The sequence below is a fragment of the Ornithorhynchus anatinus genome, chromosome 3 (assembly GCF_004115215.2).
Source record: "Ornithorhynchus anatinus isolate Pmale09 chromosome 3, mOrnAna1.pri.v4, whole genome shotgun sequence".
NCBI classification, from domain to species: domain Eukaryota; kingdom Metazoa; phylum Chordata; class Mammalia; order Monotremata; family Ornithorhynchidae; genus Ornithorhynchus; species Ornithorhynchus anatinus.
The window spans coordinates 51,545,728-51,562,434 of record NC_041730.1 but is presented as its reverse complement, the minus strand read 5'-3'; the positions used below and the strand labels follow the sequence as shown (position 1 = coordinate 51,562,434).

At 50.9% G+C, this 16,707-nt stretch overlaps 1 long non-coding RNA gene across 1 annotated transcript in view; it reads right to left on the bottom strand.

Annotated features, from left to right (window-relative positions):
- Positions 1 to 1,357: 1,357 nt before the first annotated feature.
- The window catches only part of LOC103166600, a 35,077-nt gene continuing 19,727 nt past the window's right edge, over positions 1,358 to 16,707 (bottom strand). The window contains exons 2-3 of the long non-coding RNA XR_003758005.2: positions 5,778 to 6,440; positions 1,358 to 1,888 (exon numbers count right to left, since the gene is read on the bottom strand). This is a non-coding gene — a long non-coding RNA (uncharacterized LOC103166600). The remainder of the gene's footprint in view (positions 1,889 to 5,777; positions 6,441 to 16,707) is intronic.

Genomic DNA, 16,707 nt, shown 5'->3' with positions numbered 1-16,707 from the left:
AGACCAACACTATCACTACCCCTACCCTTAGCCTAAATGCTATCTCACACATATATGCTAAACTTTACCATAACCCATGCCCAACCCGTGCCCTATCTCTATGCGTGATCCTAAGCAAAACTAACCTTCGGCCCAGCTTTAGTCCCACTGAGACCAGACAACCCAAAATTGATTACTCTCCATAACACTGGGCCTGGCCAGTACCCTAGCCCTGGCTCTAGCCCCCAGGTGTTGCCTTAGCCGTATGCTAGGCAGAACCCTGGCTTAGTCCTTATGCCAGAGTGACCTCTGGGACTACCCCTAGCTCGAATGCCAGATGAACCCCTGGCCCTAGCCCTAACCCTCAGACCGACCCCAAAAGGGATATCTAACATTAACTCTAAACCTCGTCCTAATCCGAACTCTAACCTGAGCCCTATACCTACCCCTGACACTAACCCTAACCTAAGCTCAAACCTTGACCTAAGACAAAAACTATCACTGCCCCTACCCTTAGCCTAAAGACTATCTTGAACACATATACTCTAACCCTTCCTCTAACCCTATCTCTATGCGTGATCCCAACCAGAGATGAAACCCAGCTTTAATCCCACTAGTAACACTTGCCCTAGCCCTGGGCCAACTCTAGGACTATTCTTAAATTTAAGCCAATACCTAACACGAACCCAAATCCTAACCTTCTAACTTAATCCTCGCCATAACTCTGTGACTCTCACGCTAGCCCCACCGTCTAAACACAGACCTGTCCAGGACTCTAGTCTTCGGCTTATTGGATTTTACTTCAAGCTTGTTAAGAAACAAACGGCAGAGAATGTTTGCTTCTCTCCATCCGGTTCAAGGTGCCCGTGTTGAAACCGTTCAGGCAGAGAATGCCATTTCAGGCCTTTTGGGAATTTCATATGCTCCTTTCCATGGACACTAGTACGTGAGTGACCCAAGTCACCTAGAGGGATATTTGCCCTGACCTCTACACCCCATCAGGATTGTTTTCTTCCTTATGTGTTTTTGTCTGCTCTCCAGCTACGTAAGGCAGTTAAGGAAATGTGTGTTTCTCTCCAACTTGTCACTGGCATTGAAACCTGCCTGGCAAGAAATGCCAAATGACCTCTTCTTGGCGTTCTAGATATTCAGTTCCCTGTACAGTAGTTATCCACTTACAGCAGTGTTACGGAATTTATCAGAGAAACGACTCTGATCTCGCAATCGCATGAGGGGGGTCTCGTGACAATGGTGTAGAAATGAACGGACTCAAGAGAGCGGGCCAAGAGGGCAGGAAAGGGCGGAAAGTGGCTGCCCGCCCTTTCACCCAGGGGCGGGGGGAGGGAGGGGCGCGCGGACGAGTGACGAACAGCCCCGAGCCATCCGAACCTGATACCTTTATTTGTAAGCATTTACATGTTCCACTCGACCGCAACTCTTCCACTGCACGCCCAGAATCCTACCCCATCCCCTTGCGTTGCCTGTACTCCAGCCTCCAATCGGAACCGGTTCTTAGGAGTGGGCCATATACGGTAACGTAATCGACGCATCGCTGCCCAAACTTAAAATGATTGATCTACTAAAGGAAGGAGACAGAACGGAGACAAGATGGTCAGTCGTCTAGTACTAGGGCCCCTTTGGTCTTGGGTGAACTAACCTCCGCCGGATCACAGGTCATTCCGATAATGGCGGGTGAAGGCCTCCTGAGTCTCACGAGATCGGCCATCCAGTCGAGGACCGTCTGAGACCTAGGGCAGGAATTTGAGTGTGGTGTTGTTGATTCTCCGTGGGGTCAGTCCCATCGTCCGCAGGTCACTCGCTCGGAGAACCGTCCACGACCGCTGGCTTGACCGTCTCAGGGTACCGCTTGGCAGCTGATGGCATCTCACTGGAGGGCGTTCAATTCCTGCTGCAGGGAGACCAGGTACTTGGCCAGGGTTTCATCACCTCCAATGAGAGTGATAGTCTGATCCGGTCTTCGGACCGCCCCAGCAGGGTGCGGGGGGCGGGGGGGGAAGGGGCGTGGGGGGGTGGGGGGTGACCAAACAGTAACTCATATGGGGAGACCTTCAAGTCCCCTCGAGGAGGGGAACGCAGTCGTAACAGAGCAGTGGGGAGGACCTGTGGCCACTTTAAATGTGTCTCCATCCACAATATTCCTAACCTAGTTTTCAATTCCCTATTCGCCCTCTCACCTTTTCCTGAGGTCTGGGATTGGTAAGGAGCGGGCAGGCTCTTCTCGATATCTAGACAACGACGGACCTCGGCCAAAATGGTCTCAGCCAAATGGGAAACCTGATATCCAAATCAATGATGGAAAGGGGCCCAAAACGTGGAAAAAACTCCCGTTACCATCACCTTAGTAACGAATGCAGCAGTGGTGTGCCGGGCCCGCAAGACCTCTAACCAACCCGTAAGGTGGTCGACGATGGTCAGAACATTAAGGGTACCCTTCAGCCCTAGGAAGGGTAATGAAATCGAGATCTGGAGCCCCTCTAAGGGGTGGTACACCTAGGCTCGGCTACCCGGGGGAAGGGCCCGAGGTCGCTTGCCATTAAAGCTCTGGCAGATGGGACAGGTCGTCGTTACTCGTCACTCGTTTGGCTACAGGATGGATACCAGGAGCAAACCAGTGATGTAAAACTGCGGCAGCCAGGGTACCGGCTCCACAGTGGGTATCCTGGTGAGTCTGCAACCCAGAAAAACCCATTACTCTCGACAGCCTCGCATTTAGTGGGCCATTCGGATCCCTACTGCTCCATAATCAGAACAGCGGGCTGAGGCGCGGTGACCACGGTGTTGAGATCCTCCAGAGGAGGCTCGGGCCGCGTGTCACGCAGCCCAGCGAGATGCTTGATCAGCTTTATGGTTTCCCAGTCTAACCGAATCCTGTTCCCAGGCGTGTGCTCTAACGTGGATAGCAGCGAGAGCAGTAATCATGTTGGTATTTGTTAAGCGCTTACTACGTGCCGAGCACTGTTCTAAGCGCTGGGCAGTGGGAGGTCTCGCTCACCATTCGCTACCGGCTTTCCTCCGGAGGTCAAGAAACCTCGGCTCTGCCACCAGGCACCGGTCGCATGGCAAATGCCAAAGCTGTCCTTGGAATCCGTGTAACTATTATCAAATATTTGATTAGACTGAATCAAAGTCTCGAGCTCAGCTGACTGAGCACTACACGAGGAAGGGAGAGATCCAGCCCATAAAACAGGACCGTGAGTGACCACCGTAGCCCCAGTGTAGCGTTGACCCTGGTCCATAAAAGACGAGCCATCGGTGAACAAATCCACAGCTGCCATCTCCAAAGGTGAATCAGAGTGGGCCACCACCATGCTTTGAACAACCTCCTCGCGATTGTGTTCCTCTCCACCCCTAGCCAGGAGATCTGGGCCCGTGAGTGTGGCGGGGTTCAACACTCTGCACCTTTCCCCTTGAACCTGAGGATTTCCAAGCAAGGCCAGCTCATACCGGGTTAAACGAGACACTGACAGTGACTGTGTAGCAGCACCCCCTGGCAAAAGGACTACATCATGGGGAGCGCCCAGAAGGATGTCCTGTGCCTTTTCTAAAAGCAGGACCTCTGCAGCAATACAGCGTTATCTGACCCAACATCACTGGGTCGAGCTGGACAGAATAATATGCAACCGGGCGGCACTGCGGTCCCAGTGTTCTGCAGAAGATGCCGGAGGCCACCCCCACCGCCACGCCCCATCTTCTCATGCACATAGAATAGGAAGGGTTTTTCGTAGTCTGGCAGCCCTAGAGCAGTTCTGGCTGAACGTAAGCTGACTTGAGAGTTGTGAAAGGCAGACCCCGCCTCTGGGGACCAATCAAGAGGGTCAGGGGACTCCTTCTTCAGGAGCTCAAAGAGCGATAGCAGTCCAAATTCAGGGATCCAAGCCCGGCAAAATCCTGCCGCTCCGAGGAAACCCCAAAGCTCACACTTCACTTTGGTGGTGGCTGGGTCAGGGCGAGGTCTGGATGAAGTTGGCATGAGTAGGGGCGATCGCTCTCTCCCCTGCCCGGAGAATGGACCCCAGAGATTTTTTGCCTGCCTTTGACACCACTGCAACCTCTTAGGGTTAACCTTGAGGTCAATAGCCAACAAATGCTGCAGAAGCATCAGAGAGCCCTGCCTGCACAATTCCTCAGATTCCCCAGTTATGAAAATATCATCTACGTATTGAAACATTCCCCCTCCACTGGGAAACCGGACCGGTAAAAAAGCCTTGGAAATTGAGGGCCCTGGAAAAGAGAGAAAGGGAATGCACAAACCCCTGGTTTGGCAATCGTATCCAAGGTCGGCTGACGGTTATCCCAAGTAAAGGCAAAGAGGTACGGGCAAAGGTACAAAGGTAGGGGATACTGCGATAGTGAAGAACGCCCCGGTCAAATCAATACAGGTAAATGCCCGAGCCCGTGAGCTAATTCCGCTAATTACTGAGGTTGGGCTAGGGACCACTGCATGATTAGGGGAGACGTAAGCATTAATGGCCCGCAGGCCCCGTATGAAACGGTAAGTCGGGGCGGAGGGTGCGCAGAGAGGTGGTCGGGGCAGGGGGAGGGTTCCCCGGCTCACCTAGTGGCAACATTGGAGTATTGCAGGGAGAACTGCACTCAACGAGGATTTTCTTTTCCAAGAACTCAGAGATAATTGGATCCAACCCTGCACGGCCCTAGGATTATTGGGCACATAGGATTATTGCCGGACACAGGGAGGAGATTTATGGAGCAGGGTCCCACGTCTGTCGGGCCAGAGCTCCAAAGGTCTGGGGGCAAAGTAAGCAAAACGGGGTCATCGGTTTCCACGGGGACTTCAGCAACTACCATCGGGGAGCCTTGGCTCCTTGGGCTCAGCAGATCCGGTTTACCAAGGAGACTCCCAATAGTTAGCGTGATTCCCTCCTCCTCACACTTCAGCGTGGTCTGAAGTTTACACTGGGGCTAGAAGGGTGGGATCTGCCGGGAGGGTGGACTGGCGGTCGCGGGAGGAGGGGAGACCGGCAGAGGGGAATATAAGGAAGGTCCGAAGACTGGGCAGTTCGGGGATTTTATCGGGGCTGCCGAGGATTGACCACAACTTAGTTCTATCAAGGGACGTTCAGCATTTGCCTTCTCTGGTGCGTTCGAATTAATTTTAGGAAGGGGGTGTTTAGCTTGGGTTTTCATGGGAGCCGGCAATCCCTCGGACAATTTTGCCCGACAATACCCCTTAACACATCTCATCCGGTCTTAGGTAGATCAGAATTTCACATAAGGTCTGCAGGGCCAGTAGGATCCAAAGTAGTACCGCCTTCTGTCCAAAAAGAGAGACCCTGGCCATCAGTTCAATTAGGCCAAGAGTCACGGCCTCACCTCAATTGCTTTTTCATCATTCTTCTCTTTCTTTCTTTCTTTCTTTCTTTCTTTCTTTCTTTCTTTCTTTCTTTCTTTCTTTCTTTCTTTCTTTTTTTTTTTAACATAGACAGTGACCTTGATCCCAGGATTGGAGAACTTTTGAATACAGGAGCCGTCTCTAGACTGACGAGACCCCATCCTTCCCTGTCCCGGGAAGTCCCTTTCTTTAAACCAGGAAAGACCCTCTGGGACGTCTCCCAGAGCCCCCTAGGACGTCTCCTAAGGTGATCCCCTTCTCCAAACCCGGAGAAGTCCCCTCCCTGCGGGAACCGCGCAGAGAATCCCCTCTCTGGGAAACACAGAGAGAATCCTTCCCGCTTACCCGATCGACCCGCGGCGCCCCAAATTGGACTCGAGAGAGCTCAAGGAAGGAGTGTCCGGACCCTACAAGCGGGTTTACTTACAGTTTTCCTTGGCGCGCGCTTGGGCACCTGGTTCCCGGAGAATCCTGAGCACAAGGATCCCTTCGTGGTTGCCAAAACCGTGGCGGAATTTATCAGAGAAACGACTGTGATCTCGCAATCGCACGAGAGGGTTTCGTGACCTTGGTGTAGAAATGAACAGACTCCAGAGAGAGAGCCGAGACAGCAGGGAAGGGCGGAAAGTGGCTGCCCGTGCGTTCACCCCAGGGGGGTACGAGTGACGAACAGCCCCAAGCCGTCCAAACCTGGTACCTTGATTTGCAAGCACTTCCGCGTTCCACTCGACCGCAACGCTTCCAGCGCGCCCCAGATCCTACCCAATCCCCTTGCGTCGTCCGTTACTCCAGCCTCCAATCAGAACCAGTTCTTGGGAGTGGTCCATATAAGGTAATGTAATTGACACATCGCTGCCCCAACTTAAAATCTACCAGAGGAAGGAGATTCAACGGAGACACAATATTGGAAGGAGATAGAATGGAGACAGGATGGTCAATCGATCGTCGAGGACGATATGTGAAGGAGACAGAACGGAGACAGGATGGTCAATGGTCTAGGACTAGCCGGCGGCTCCACGGATCCCGGCGCTGCGGTGTACATCCATTCGTGCGTCTTGAGGTCTGCAAGTGCCTTCTTTCTTCCAACCTGCTAAATAAGAAAGTTGAGTGTGTTTCACTCCATTCTGCTGTTGAATCACCTAGGCCACAGAATGTCCAAAGGGCTCTTGGTGAAGTGGGAGAGAGTGGAGGTGGGAGACTCGGGTTTGCCGCGTGGAAGGAGGCAGGGGAAAACCACTTCTCTATTTTTACCACGAAAGCTCTGTGGGGACCCTTCCAGAGAGATTTCAGGAGGACGTGAGGACCTCAGGGAGAGATGGGCCCACGGAATATCGCTAGGGGTAGGAAACTACAGGCCGGGGTAAGGCCGGACAACCCTGCTTCCCGTGGGCCCTGGCCAGAACCCTAACCCTGACTAGACCAGCGCTAGGTGCTGCCTTAGCCATATGCTAGCCACAACCCTGGCTTAGTCCTTACCCCAAAGTGACCTCTGGGACTACCCCTAGCTCGAATGCAAGATGTAACCCTGGCTCTAGCCCTAACCCTCAGACCCACCCTAAAAGGTATATCCCTGACACTAACCCTAACCTAAGCCCAAACCTTGACCCTTATAAGACAAACACTATCGCTTCCCCTACCCTCAGACTAAATGCTGTCTTCAGCATATATACTAAACCTTACCATAACCCATGCCCAACCCTAACCTTATCTCTACGCGTGATCTGAAACATAGAGTGGGCCCAGCTTTAATCCCACTACTAACCTCAACGGTAACCTTAACTCTAACTCGAGGCCTAGCCCTATCCTTAACCCTCACTGTAACTCGAACCTTAATTGGACCTGTCCTGACACTAGTCCTAGCCCTAGCCTAGTCCTAGCCCTCCCCCGAACCCTGACGTTAACCCTCACAGTAATTTGTAATCCTAAACCAAATCTGAACTGAAACCCTCTTCTTCTCTCTAACCCTAGAGATAACCTGGTTCCTTAGCCGGACCCTAATCTTACCCTTACCCCAATACTGACCCTAGGGGTTATATGTAGGGTTAACCCTAAACCTCACCCTAATCCTAGCTCTAATCCTAGCCTTAATCCCTAACCCTACCCCTAAGCCTAAACCTTGGCCTGACACAACCCGATTAGACTGTAAACCCGTCAATGGGCAGGGATTGTCTTTATCTGTTGCCGAATTGTACATTCCAAACGCCTAGTACAGTGCTCTGCACCTAGTGGGGGCTCAATTAATACTATTGAATGAATGAATGAATGAATGAATGAATGAATGAACCCTAGGTTATCACTAATAATTTGGATTACAACGCTATCCTAAACATAGATACTGAACCTTACCATAAACCGTACTTAACACTCACCCTATATCTATGCTTGATCATGAACCTAGCCCCAGGCCTACCTTTAACCTTGACAACTTATCTTAACAGTCGTCCCTACTCTAAAATCACGGCCCAGGCCTAGCCTTAGCTTTAGCTTTAACCCTAACCCGAATCGGATCTGACCTCAAACTGGCCCTTGCCCTCAGCCTAACCCTAACCCTAGCTTAAACACTCACACTACTAATCCTAAATCTTGCCATAAACGTAACCCTAACCCTCTCTTTCATCCCAGCTCCAAACCTGACCCTGACCCTGACCACAACTCAAACGTTAGGCCTGATCCCTGCTCTGCGGTGTACATCCCTCCATGCGTCTAGAGGTCTGCGTGGGCCATCTTTCTTCCGTCCCGCTAAATAAGAAAGTTGAATGACTGTGTTTCACTCCATTCTGGTCAAGACACTTGTGTCCCATCACTTAGGTCACAGAATGCCTAATGGATTCTTCTGAAGTGAGAGAGAGTGGAGGGTTGAGATTCAGGTTTACTGCAAGGAAGGAGGCAGGGGAAAACCACTTCTCTGTTTTAACCATGAAAGCTCTTATGGGGACACTTCCAGAAAGATTTCAGAAGGAGGTGAGGCCTTCAGGAAGAGATGGGCCCCCAGAATCGTTAAGGGTCAGAAACTACCCGACAGCATAAGACCCAGACCACCCTAGAGTGAGTCCTATCCATAACACTGGGCTTCACGCTGGCCCTGGCCAGAACCCTAACCTTGGCTGTAGCCCGAGGTGCTGCCAGCCCTGGCCTAGGTCTAACTCCAGAGTGACCTCTGGGACTACCTCTAGCTCCAATGCAAGATGTAACCCTGGCCCTAGCCTAAGACCGAGGTTTACCCTGGCCCAAGACCGACCCTAAAAACCTAACTCTAATTTATACCCAATCTGCAACACTACAGTTTGATTTAGGACTAGCAATCTGTCTGAATATTAAGGTTAAGATTAGGGTGAGTGCTAGGGCGAGTGTCAGGAAAGGTCTATTTAGGTTTAGGGTTAGAACGAGGGTTAGGACCAGGGCTAGCCCTAAAGTTAAAGTTGGGACTAACTGTTATGTTTAGTAGTAGGGTTAAAGCTAGTGTTTGTGTTGTATTTAGAGCTAGACTTGGGGTTAAGTTAAACGGCTTAGGGTTAGTGCTATAATCAGTTGCAGGCTGAAGGCCAGGCCTAGGCCCAGTATTCAGTAGAAAGTTGGCATTAGGGCCAAAAGGAAATTTAGGGTTAAGGCTAAGGTTACTTTTTGGGTTAAGGATAAGTTTAGCATCAGGTCTTCGGGTAAGGACCTAGGTTAGAGTTAGGTATATGGTTAGTTGTAAAACTGAAAGATAGGCCTAAGGTGAGAGTTATGGTTGGGATTAAGGCTAGACCTAGAGCTAGGTTTAGGATTAGGCATAGTGATAGGGCTAGGGCTTGGGTTTAGGTTAGTGTTAGGGTTAGTAGTTAAGGCTAGGGCTAGAGGTAAAGATAGGGTTAGTTTTTGGTCTAGGTTTGGGGCCTGGGGTTTGCGAGGTGTGCATATAGAGACGATATAGGCTACTCAATTTCCTTTTAGTCTATCTGGTGAAATCCGTGTGTACTGTCATGGTTTAGGTTGGATAGAGAAGGTGTTGGCAATAAAAAAAATCATTTGATGCCCAGAAATCAATGTCAGTCTCTGTCTTGATTCTTATTCCCCAGGCCATATTTTCCAACAACCTTCATTTCCATTCCATTACCACCTTTTGCATTCCAATAATAAGATTATTAATACTTGCGGTATTTGTTGAGCTCTTACGATGTGACGAGCTCTGTTCTAGGCCCGGGGCAAGATAGAAAGTAAACCGGTGGTCCCACATGGGGCTCACAGTCTTAATCTCTATTTTACAGATGAGGTACCTGAGGCACACAGAAGTTAAGTGACTTGTCCAAAAGTCACCCAGTTGACAAGCGGCGGATGTGGGATTAGAACCCATGTCCTCTGACTCCCAAACCCGTGCTCTTTCCAGTGATGCTTCTCTGAATCCGTCCATAATCCTAAACCAGGCCTAAACTCTAGCTCCAACAGTTACTCTATCCCTTACAGTTACTCTTAACACTAGCCCTCACCTAACCCTAACCCTAACTGGAACCTTCACCACAGAAATAGCCGGAAACCCAACTCTAACATGAACCCTAAACCTAACTCTATTCTTAGCACTAGCCCTAATTTTAACCATAACCCTAGGCCTAGGTTTAATTGCAGTCCTAACCTTAGCCTTTAACCCATACCCTCACCCTAGACCTGACCTTTACACCTAGCCAATAACCCTTACCCAAACCTTAACCTCAGTAGTGACTGAAACTAATGCTTAACCTTAAACCTAAACCCAGCAGGAGCCGTAGCCTCTGTGTTTAATCCTAAAAGTGACCCTAAACCGAACCATAACCTAGCCTCAAGCTTTAACCCTAACGATATCCTTAGCCATGAACCTAAATGTCGCCCTAGCTCTAACCCCAACCCCACCTCTATCAGTAAACCTCACTGGATCCCTAATCTTAAGGCGAAACCTAAATCTCGCTCTAACCAACTGGGCTCTAACCCTAGAGTTAAAACGTACTGTCTCCCTAAATTTAGCCTTTTAGCTAACCCCAACATTAATCCTTAAACTCACTCTTGTCCTAACACTAAAGGTTAATTAACCAATGGGCTCGTCTTGAAAGTTCAAATGTTCAGTTCCCTGTTACAATAGCAATGCAGTCACAGAAGCTATCTCCACTGACTGTTGCTCCGCAGTGTAGAGCCCGCAAGAGGAGTCAGTTTTTTTCTGGCCTGCTGGCTGCTTTTTTCCATTCTGTAAAAGTCACTTGAGGTGACAGCTCTCTGGCACGAAATGGGGTTATTATGAAATGATTATGAAGTTTCAAATGTTTAGTTCGATGGGCCGCTAGCCGCTTGACTTTGAGTCTGATAGGGTAGGGTCGGGTCGTCCCCCGACCCTGGTCATCGCCTGCTGATTAACACTATTGTATTGTGTCTTACTGTACCATGTTGCTATATTAGCGATTTCGCTTGTTATTGTTTATTGTCGTCAGTGCTGCCACCCACCTCTCTGGCCTCACCAGCCGCCTGACTTTGAGTTTGATCAGGTCGGCCCTTAATCGAGCCTACCCCTGACCCTGGTCATCGCCCGCTTATGAACGCTACCGTATTGTATCATACTGTATCATGTTGCTATATTACCGATTTCGTTTGTTACTGTTTATTGTTGTCAGTGCTGCCACCCACCTCTCTGGCCTCACCATGTCCCTCCTCCCCCACCTCCTCCCTCCCGCCCCTTCCAATCTTCCCCTTCCCCTTTCCCTCTCTCGCTCAGCTCTTTCCCGCTCTCTCCTCTGCCTCCTCCCCCCCTCCCCTCCCCCGCCCTAGAACCCCACTTTACCGGCGCTACCCCTCTTCCCCCTCCCCCTACTCTCCCCCCCACCAAACCCCCTCCTCCCCCCCTCCCCCTTCTCTCTTCCCCACCCACGCCCCATCCCAGTCCTCCTGTCCCACCGCTACCCCTCATCCCCCTCTCCCCGTCCAGGGCCCCGCCACCTCTTGCCCATCCAAACCCTCCCCTCCCCCCGCCCCCTCCCCCCTCCTCCCCTTGCACCCACAGCTACTTTCAAGTGTGGCCTCTGGAACCCCCACTCTATTACAGGTAAACTACCTTTCGTCCATGACCTTTTCCTCTCCTGCTCTCTCCTCCTCCTCGCCCTTTCAGAAACGTGGCTCTCTCCCGAAGACACGGTCTCCGCCGCTGCTCTCTCCAGCGGAGGCCTCTCCTTCTCCCATTCCCCGAGACTCACCGGTAAGGGAGGAGGCGTCGGCTTCCTCCTCTCACCCCGTGGCCGTTTCCGCACTATCTCTCCTCCCCCCTCCCTCTCCTTCCCCTCCTTCGAAGCCCATATCATTCTCCTCTACCACCCCATCCAGATACTTGTCGCTGTCATCTACCGCCCTCCCGGTTCCACCTCCGACTTCTTCAACCACCTAGACCCCTTTCTCACCTTCCTTCTCTCCTTCACTCTGCCCACTCTGATCCTCGGAGACTTCAACATCCATATGGATGTACCCGATCACTCCTCTGCCGCCCGCCTGCAATCCCTCCTCGACTCTGCCGACCTCCTCCTCCTCCACCATACCGCGCCCACTCACCGACTCGGTCACACCCTCCATCTCGTCATCTCCTACCGCTGCACTATCTCCTCCCTCACCAACTCTGAAATCCCTCTCACCTGCCTCATCTCTCACGCTCTCTCCCCCTGCAGACCTTCGCTACTGCCCCACAGAGACCTCCGCTCCCTTGATCCCATCCACCTTTCCAAAAGCATCTCTCCTCACCTTGCCGCCCTGTCCTCACTTCCCACTCTCGATGATCAGGTCTCCGCTCTCAACTCCACCCTCTCTACTCATCTCGACTCTCTAGTCCCCCCTTTCCCTCCGCCGCTCTCGCTCCACTAACCCACAGCCCTGGATCACCTCCTCTGTCCGCCTCCTACGCTCCTATGCTCGAGCTGCTGAGCGCTGCTGGCCAAAGTCCAAGCACCAAGCCGACCTCACACACTTCAAATTCATCCTTTCCTGCCTTAACTCTGCCCTCTCCTCCGCAAGGCAAAACCTCTTCTCCTCCCTCATCGACACCCATGCCCGTCACCCCCGCCGATTGTTCCGGCCCTTTAACTCTCTCCTTAGGCCCCCTGTTCCTCCCCCTCCCCCATCTCTCACCCCCAGTGATCTGGCCAACTATTTCATCACCAAAATCAACACAATCAGGTCTGAGCTCCCCAAAGTCACCCCTCTGCCTCTCCCCTCCCCCCCCCACCAACCCTCTCCCCTACTTTTCCATCCTTGCCTGCAGTATCCTCAGAGGAGATCTCCTCCCTCCTCGCAAATGCCACCCCCTCCACCTGCGCCTCAGACCCCATTCCCTCTCACCTTATTAAAACCATCGCCCCTGCCCTCCTCCCCTCCTTAACTTCTATTTTTAACCACTCAATCTCCAATGGCTCCTTCCCCGCTGCCTTCAAACATGCCCACGTCTCCCCCATCCTAAAAAAACCCGCTCTTGACCCCACTTCCCCCTCCAGTTATCGCCCTATCTCCCTACTACCCTTCCTTTCCAAAATCCTAGAAGGAGTCCTCTACAATCGCTGCTTAGAATTCCTTAACTCCCATTCTCTCCTGGACCCGCTCAAATCCAGCCGCCGTCCCCTCCACTCTACCGAGACTGCTCTCTCGAAGGTCACCCATGACCTCCTTCTTGCCAAATCCAATGGCTCCTACTCCATTCTAATCCTCCTTGACCTCTCTGCTGCCTTTGACACTGTCGACCATCCCCTCCTCCTCCATACCTTATCTCACCTTAGCTTCACGGACTCCGTCCTCTCCTGGTTCTCCTCTTATCTCTCTGGCCGGTCATTCTCGGTCTCCTTCGCTGGCGCCTCCTCCCCCTCCCATCCTTTAACTGTTGGAGTTCCTCAAGGGTCAGTTCTTGGCCCTCTTCTGTTCTCCATTTACACTCACTCCCTCGGTGAACTCATTCGCTCTTACGGCTTTGACTACCATCTCTACGCAGATGACACGCAGATCTACATCTCTGCCCCTGTCCTCTCCCCCTCCCTTCAGGCTCGCATCTCCTCCTGCCTCCAGGAGGTCTCCCCCTGGATGTCGGCCCGCCACCTAAAACTCAACATGAGCAAGACTGAGCTCCTCATCTTCCCTCCCAAACCCGGTCCTCTCCCTTGTCCCTATCACCGTGGATGGTACGACCATCCTTCCCGTCTCTCGGGCCCGCATCTGGGTGTCATCCTTGACTCGTCTCTCTCGTTCCCCCCACACATTCTATCCGTTACCGAGGCCTGCCGGTTGCACCTTTACAATATCGCCAAGATCCGCCCTTTCCTCTCCACCCAAATGGCTACCTTACTGCTACGGGCTCTCGTTATATCCCGGCTAGACTACTGTATCAGCCTTCTCTCTGATCTCCCTTCCTCCTCTCTCGCCCCGCTCCAATCTATTCTTCACTCCGCTGCCCGGCTCATCTTCCTGCAGAAACGATCTGGGCATGTCACTCCCCTTCTTAAACACCTCCGGTGGTTGCCTATCAACCTCTGCTCCAAACAAAAACTCCTCACTCTAGGCTTCAAGGCTCTCCATCACCTTGCCCCGTCCTACCTCTCCTCCCTTCTCTCTTTCTACCGCCCACCCCGCACGCTCTGCTCCTCTGCCGCCCACCTTCTCACCGTCCCTCGGTCTCGCCTATCCCGCCGTCGACCCCTGGGCCACGTCCTCCCGTGGTCCTGGAACGCCCTCCCTCCTCACCTCCGCCAAACTGATTCTCTTCCCCTCTTCAAAACCCTACTTAAAACTCACCTCCTCCAACAGGCCTTCCCAGACTGAGCTCCCCTTCTCCCTCTACCACCCCCCCCCACCTCTCCGCAGCTTACCCCTCTTTTCCCCCCATTTCCCTCTGCTCCTCCCCCTCTCCCTTGCCATCCCCTCAGCACTGTACTCGTCTGCTCAACTGTATATATTTTCATTACCCTATTTATTTTGTTCATTTTGTTAATGAAATGTACATCGCCTTGATTCTATTTAGTTGTCATTGTTTTTACGAGATAGTCTTCCCCTTGACTCTATTTATTGCCATTGTTCTTGTCTGTTTGTCTCCCCCGATGAGACTGCAAGCCCGTCAAACGGCAGGGACTGTCTCTATCTGTTGCCGACTTGTTCATTCTAAGCGCTTAGTACAATAAAAATTATTGAATGAATGAATGAAAATAGCCATACAGAAACAGAGGACGGCTACACCGATCCTTGCGTTGCAGTATGCAACCCAACAAGAGCTTAGTGTTCTGCATGTACCATTTTTTTTGGATCCTACAAGTTAAATCAGAAAGTTGATTGTGTAATTCTCTCCGTCTTCTCAAGGCACGAGCGGTGAAACCCGGATTGACCAGGATATGTCGTATGACCTCTACTTGAAATGTCAGTTGTACAGTTTCATGTACATGCATAAGGGTACCTATGCATTACTCTGTATTACAGTCACAGAAGGTCCTTGATCACTCTGATGCTTGACCTGCAGTGTCCAGCTCATGAGGAGTCAAGTTTTCTGCATGAAGCATTTTTCTTCTAGCCTGCTATATTGAACGTATGGTCTCTCTGTTGCCGAATTGTACATTCCGAGCTCTGCTCTGCACATGGTAACCGCTCAATAAAAACTACTGAATGAATACGGTCGTTTTCTCCATTTCTCTAAAGTCGCTTGCGTTGAAACCCCTCAGGCCTTAAATGATAAATGAAAATCAACCGTTCAAAACAGTAATCCAGAATACAAAATAGAAATGCTACTGTATTGTTGCAGAAACAGAAGGTGCCAACATGATTCCTTGTAGTAAGGGTAGTTTTCAGGAGTCTAGTTTTCTGCATGCATTATTTTCCTGCTATCTTGCAGAGTGAGCAAATTAAATGAGCAAGGTGAGTGAATGGTGCGTTTCTCTCAATCTTATTCAAACCACTGAGTTGAAATCTGTCTGGCACCGAGTGCCATCTGTACTCATCCCGAAAGTCCAGTTGCTCAATTCCAGGTACCAGAACAATTACAGTAACACAAGATTTGACACTGATAGCGACAGCTGCGGTTCACAGCTCATCAGGAATCTAGTCCTCGGCATGAGTCGTTTTTCTTCTAGCCTGCTAAGAAAATTTGAATACGTTTGAGCGAACAGTGGGCGTTGGCTCCAATCTGTGAAAATTGCTTGCGTTGAAACCGCCGAGGCTCAACTTGTTAGGTGGGAGCTTCAGGAAAATTAAAGTCTTCCGTTGCATGGGAAATAACAGAGCAAAGGGCCCCGCCTACACCGATTCTTGCACCGCATCCAAAGCCAAGTGCTCTGCGTGTATCATTTTTATCTATGCTACAAAGTAGGGGAGTTAAATAAGACTGTTGATTGAAGCTGTGTTCCTCTCCGTCGTAACGAAGTCACTTGCGTTGAAACTCGTTCGACACGAAATGCTAGGATGAACTCAGCTTGAAATTTCTAATGCTCAGTTCCATGTACAGCAAAAATACAGGAACAGAAGATAGCTTCATTATTCCCTGCTCGGCAACATTCAGCTAATCAGTGGGCAAGTCCTCTGCTGGAGAGATTTTTTCTTCTGGCCTGTTATTTGCGTTGAATGTGCTGAGTGAATTGTGCGTTTTCTCCAATCTGTAAGAGTTATTCTAGCTGGGTTGCCCCCCGGCAGAAAATATTCTGTGGGAGTTGCAGGAAGCCACAACTCTTCAGTTCCATGTAAAGCAACAAAACAGAAACAGAGGCTGTCTACCTTGACCCTGGGCCAGCAGTGTGCAGCCCATCAGGAGTCTAGTGTTCCGCACCTATCATTTTCTTTCTACCCTGAAAGACTAGAGAAGGCACGTTAAATGAAAAGCTGGCAGAATGTGTCTCTCAATCCTCTTAAAGCTACTTGCGTTGAAACCCGTTTGGCCCAAAATGCCCAATCAACTCATCCTCGACTTTCCAATGATCGGTTCAATATACGAGAGCAGCAGAGAAACTGAAGATAGCTAGATAGACTCTTGCTCTGAAGGGTACAGGACCGCAAGAGTCTTAGTGCTCTGCTTGAGTCCTTTGTCTTCTAGCCTGTGTGTTGAGTGAATGGGCATTTTCTCTACTCGGGAAGAGGCACTTGAGTTAAATCTCTCTCTGAAACGAAATGTTACGTGGGAGTTTCAGGAAGCTTCAACTCTTCAATGTAATGTAACGCTACAGAAACAGATGGTGCCTACCTGGATGTAGGTATACAGGTATCAAGCGTCTAGTGGTCTGCGTGTATAAGAAAGAAATGGTAGGCTAAATCGCAAGCTGACGTGAATGCGTGTTTCTCTCAATCCTATCCAAGCCATTTGTGCTGAAATCGGTTTGGCACGAAATGCTCTATGCACTCATCTTGAAATTCCAATTAAAGTA